The sequence below is a fragment of the Magnolia sinica genome, chromosome 4 (genome assembly GCF_029962835.1).
Source record: "Magnolia sinica isolate HGM2019 chromosome 4, MsV1, whole genome shotgun sequence".
In the NCBI taxonomy this organism is placed as follows: Eukaryota; Viridiplantae; Streptophyta; class Magnoliopsida; order Magnoliales; family Magnoliaceae; genus Magnolia; species Magnolia sinica.
In genome coordinates, this window is record NC_080576.1 from 65,574,163 (window position 1) to 65,580,162 (window position 6,000).

At 38.6% G+C, this 6,000-nt stretch overlaps 1 pseudogene; it reads left to right on the plus strand.

Annotated features, from left to right (window-relative positions):
- LOC131244161 (E3 ubiquitin-protein ligase RING1-like) overlaps positions 1–4,975 on the plus strand; it is a 96,822-nt pseudogene extending 91,847 nt beyond the window's left edge.
- Positions 4,976–6,000: the final 1,025 nt, after the last annotated feature.

The window sequence follows — 6,000 nt, forward strand, 5'->3', positions numbered from 1 at the left end:
AAGAAAGAGATTTTTCTGGCACAATCTCAATGAAACCAAAAGAATGAATTAATTTACAAAACTGTAAAAATACTTATATGGATATTCTCCTTTTGATGCAGCCCGGAAGAACCAATTCGGAGTAGAAGTTCAACATAGATGTTCAATGTTCACACTCACTTATGAAATGGTTCTAAGTTCTAAATTGATTTTAGATTAAATCACCTTGGGCTAGCTTGATTTGATTTTGATTCCAAGAAATGGGAAAACTTCAATCCCTCTTTCAAATAAGATTGGAATGTAGAAACTCAAAATCAAATGAAAAGAAAGCTAATTAAAGAGAATATAAAATGAGCACTAAATAGCTTAAGAATATCACTAACTTATCTCTCAGAGCGGTGTCTTGATTTTGCTTGAATTATATATCAAACTCTCAAAATCGTGCTCTATTTATAAGTGCAGAAATCACACCTTCGACTGGTCTAGAGGTCGGCTCGACTGGTCGAAGAACCAACAAACTTTTAAAAATTTGGGCGTGATAAGATCAGGCCGTTCCATAACTGGCCGAAGGGCCTGCTCAACCGGTCAAGTGGCTTCCACGACCGGTCGAGTCCTGTCCACGACTGGTTGTGTGGGACTCAATTTAGTTGTTAGACTTTGAGTCTAGTCTGCAGGATTGGTCGAGCACTGTTCACTCGACTGGTCGAGGCTTTAACAAAAAATTCTAAAAATTAATAACAAACTTAAGACTAGTCGAGGATTTCTTGGACTAGTCGAGCCAATACTAGGACTCGAACTTAGTCTAAGACTAGTTAAAAAACAGTCTATGCACTTATAAAGTGACCCAATTAAATTATGTATTCAAAATGACTTATCATATGGTCAATCTAGGGTCATTCATACCTTGTAAGCGATATATGAACATTGAATCTTCTTTTGCTTCAGTTGATAGTTGTTCTTTAAAGTTCACGAAGCTTAAGATCTTGACATATGATGAAGCTTGAACTCGAGACATTTTGAAGCTTGAATTTGTAATACATTGAAGCTTGAGCTTGAGGTACTTGAGTTGTACTTCACCTTGAGCTTTGAGTACCAAAGTAAAGACTATTGTCTTGCCTTTCGATGAAGCTTTGAAACCTTGAACTTTGAAGCTTGAATGAGTGAACTATCACATGGTATTGTACTTGAGCCTGTATATCTCTTGATCTTGCATATGAAATTCTTGAGGTAAAGACCTTTGTTCTTGTATATGAGATGCACAGTCTTGAATATGTAGATGAGCTACACAAGACACAGATTCCAAGAGGCTTTGGCTCTACAAAATTTGACAATCATAGGAGCTAAAAAACATAATACTTACAATCTCCCCCTTTATCAAATTTGTGACAAAACACACTTCATTAAAATAACATAAGCATTACACGCATAATAAATAATCATGCACTAGTTATCAATATAAACCAGTTACAACCTGGTTAAAGAATCATGCATCAGTTATAAACAGGTCAAAACAAATCACATCTACTCCCCAACAATACTTACCCTTACAACAGAAAATGGCTACCTATCCACAATCCACAATCCATATATCACAAGCATGATAAAATTCTCCCCCTTTTTGTCACAATATGACAAAGGAAGGAACCAATAAATGATAATGGAAGTAGATAAATAAGGAAGAATAAGAAGAGTAATGAGGAAGAAGAAAATATATGATCTAGATAATCAAGTTAACCAAATTCCTAAGCAAGCATGCTCAAGCATGTTCAACCCCATAAAACAAAAGAAATCCAAGTATCTTAAAAGTTATTACAAACCATATAATCAAATACTAATCAGAACTCGAAGAAGCAAATATTTGCGCAAATACTAATCAAAACCTGATGAAGGAGCAGGTATGGTAGGATCAAGTTGATGAAGTCCCTTATTAAGGCGCCTAAGATATTTGCGCATATATTTGAATTGCAAATCATGGGACACATTCATGTTTTCAACCTTCTCCTCAAGTGAGCACAAGCACGCATCAAAGTCAAATGGCTGATAATCAGGATCATCTGCTGAGTTGGATTCGATTTCATCAAATGTCATCTATATTGATATCATCTGGAGGCAAATCACTCTCCTCTTCAGTTGCGGCATCAGATCCACCAACACCCACATTGACTTGGCCTGTGGCCAGCTTCAAATTCATCTTGTTAATATTGGAGTTGTTGAATGGTAGGTGGTGAATTGGAGCTTCTCCAACAGGCATAGCCACTAAACTATGGGTGGCCAACACAGTCATAAGATAAGCGAAGGGAATGTCACTGTGTCCTGGATGGAGACGGAATTGAATGATGCAATGACAAATTAAGGAAGGAGGACATACAGAGGTACACGGACCATAAACGTAGTGAGTTCAGTTTTGTTACCAAAACGAGGATAAACATTTGAAATGAAAATCATATGAAGGATTCTGTATCTGGGTAACAAAAACTTTGAGGCAAGCGCATTTTCAGCAGTATTCCATTCCACATCTATATTGCATAAATCTCTAGTAAGCATTCGCTTCTCAGTTTTAGATGGTTTTGCCACTAGAGTGCTAATGGGAATACCCTCATCATTGACAGGTAAATCCATTAATCCAGAGATAAGATGACGATCCACATCAATTTGACCTTCTCTGGTTGAAATAGTGAATGTCAGATTTTCAGTAGAAAAATTAGTAATGCAAGCATACATAGCCTGCGCAATGGAGCGGTATGCCGGCCTACCCCAATGTGGCATGTTATCCCATCCTACAGACTGAATGAGAGGAAGAATATCAAATGGAGCTAAATGATCAACATTAACGGGCAGTTCTACTATAACATTACGCAGCCGAATATCCCACACATAAGAGGGATCATCTTCGGGCGACTAAAGGTGGCGCACATAATGACGATTTCATCCTTATAGGGATTTTTTAACTTGATCACATCTTCTTGAAATTTGACCATATCCCAAACGTTTTGAAAACGTTTTTTGTTGTGATCTTTTATCTTCTCCTGCAAAATTTCATTCTTGCTCTTTTTTTTCTTCTTTTTCGAAAAAGATGGAGGAGTGGAAGATTCATAGGGCGAGAACTGTCAGTACGGAAATTGGCAGTGGATTTCTACCAACTTTCCTAATCAGACTCATGGCCCTCTGTTAGCGGTCTCTCGAGTTCGCCCATCATTACAGCGGTGTAGATAGGGTTGGCAAGAAGTAAGATGCGGTAGGCAAAATTGATGATTGGTGGATCAGGGATTTTGAAGAAAAAAGAAGATTCTCCAGTTGGACGGGTTCTCTTTGGAGGATGATCTTCTAGAGATGATGATGGGTTAGAAGGTTTAGTAACATGTTCACTCTGGGAAGGATGAGGTCTTTTAGAATGAGCCACTTGAAAAAGAGGAGATAGGAAAATTTTCAGCAGAGTTTCAACACTTAGAAAATTTCTGAGAAGAAAGAGTTGTTGTTCACAGTATCTCGTTGCACAGAGAAGTGGTTGCACGGGGCGTTTTGTTGCGCGCTAGGTAAATTTCAGCACAAAAGGGACTTGGTTCTGCAGAGGAAATGAGGGAAATGAAGTGAAGTCCTGTTTAGATAGTGCTTGGGACCCGAGTTCATTGCGCGGTCCCGATCGTGCAAAGCATCTCTACATTGCACGCAAAGGGTTTATGATAAAAGAAAACAGGAAATTGATCCTCCATTTCATCTTTTAAGGTATAGGATCAAGGGGGCATTTGATGAGGCATAAAATAAGAGAGAGAGACAGAGAGAGAGATAAGATAAGAAGAATGAAAAAAAAAAAGAGAGAGAGAGAAGAAGAAAAGAAGAAGAAAACATAGAAAGTTCATTGACTTTGGTTGCGAGGCGCGCAATGTAAAGTCTTCGAGAAGCTCATTACGTGACGCACGATGATACTATGCATGCAACAAAAATAACGCGCAATGATAATATGCACACAAAAGCAATGCCTGCGCACAATGGTCACTTTGTTATTATTGGTTGCGTGGATAGGTGAGTTCACACGCGTGAGAGGCTATAAATACCCCACCATCTCCTTCATTTAGCATCAGAGAGAGAAATTTCAGGAACAGAAGCAGAGCTCGGACTTGGAAGAATTCCAGGTACTCAAAGAGATCGATTGCACGCACGCAATAGATAGTCTGCGCAAAGACCAACTCGCACACAGTGAAGCCATGCGCACAATGGGTGAAGGTTAAAACAACCCGTCCGCGCAACAGGTCCATTGCACGGACATGTTGTTTTTCTTTGAAAATACGTCTTTCGAAGAGAATAAGAAGAACTTAATTCTTTCCCAAGGGATAAAGTATTGCAAGCTCATTAGATTGATCAAGATGTATATCAATTCCGCATGATGAATTCTCCGATCTGAAAATTTTACTACGATTTGAAATACTGTCAGAATCACTATCTGAGTCTATTCAATATATATATATATATATATATATATATGTTTTCCTTGTATGTACCAGAATACTTTATTTTGAAATCAAGGGATTGTATAAGGATGTAAAACGAATTCATAAGATAAATGAAATTCCCTATATTCATTTTATTGTTGTTATCATTGAATAAAATAATCCTCCAGATCAAATACCTTTGTTTCTGGTCGAAACACAGCTCATCCAACATCTTGCTGAGAAAGCTCCCAACCGTTATGGCACCCCACCTGCATCAAAGTCTCGGACGACCTTCTGGCGTCCGACTCATCGCATTGTGCCATCTGTAAGGACACGTTTGAGTTCGGTTCAATGGCAAAGTAGTGTCGTGCAAGCACATCTACCATTCGGACTGCATCCTCCCTTGGCTTGCTCTGCACAATTCTTGCCCTGTTTGCCAGTATGAGCTCCCCACGGATGATCCGGACTATGAGCAGCGGATTCAAGGGATGCAGGCCCCGGTGAATCCGACAGTGGCAGATTCTGGTGGGGTTGGCGAGTCACATGGGAATTCTCAAAGAAGAGAATGAGAACTCAAAAGCGGAGGTGGAAGCAAGTTCAGGCAACGGTAACAAGCTGGTCGAACAAAGTGCTCAATCTTGAAAGGCAGCAAAGCAAGATTACATCCATGTGAGAGCGAGAAAGGGGTCAAGCTACTGATAGTCACAGTCTGGCTGAAAGGGTAGGCATTTTTCTGTTCTTTGTGCCTTTTTCTAGAATACCCAACAATGGTTTTTGAAATGTTTGGGATTACGACTGATGGTTTTTGAAAACAACTGTGCTAGTTCTGATGGTGGACATTTTAAAGAATTTTGACATAGATGGTAAAATTGTGTAAGGAAAAAAAAAAACATTTGAGTGGAAAATATCGGTCCTCATGAGATGCATACCAATTGAACAAAGCTCCCTGATTTGAATTTGTCTATTAAACAGGCTAGGAGAGATAAAGATCGGCGAGCATATGAAGATTCTCCAATATCTGGTTCCTAGATGTAATAAGGTGTGGGTTTTTGTTTTCCAGTTGTATCATATGTTGGACTTTCTAACTGGACATGTAATGAATATGGATTGGTTATTTATGTATATGAATAAATCTTGGGGAAGAGTTGTTTCTTCCTTAGCTTTCTTTGCCAATTGATTTGACGTAGTCAAGTAGGTAGTAGTACCAGCCCATTTGAGAAGCCTTGCTTTAAGTTTTGCTAAAGAGTATTCTTATGAAAATGTTGCTTTGTTCAGGTGATTGGCAAAGCACTGGTCCTTGATGAGATAATAAATTACATTCAATCACTACAGCGTCAGGCTGAGGTAAGAGTAATTGTGTTTTATGAGTAGCTGGACTATGTTATGGTTCTCTTCACTCTAGCATTGAATTTGAGTTGCATAAAATTATTGGATTTTGTAGTTTTTATCAATGAAACTTGAAGCCGTCAATTCAAGAATTAACGCAAACACGGAAGGGTTTCTAGCCAAAGATGTGAGTTGAAAGTTTCTGAAGTGAACTAAGTCACCTTGTTTAATTTTTGCAAAAAAGATGAAGCATCATCCTAAAAAACTT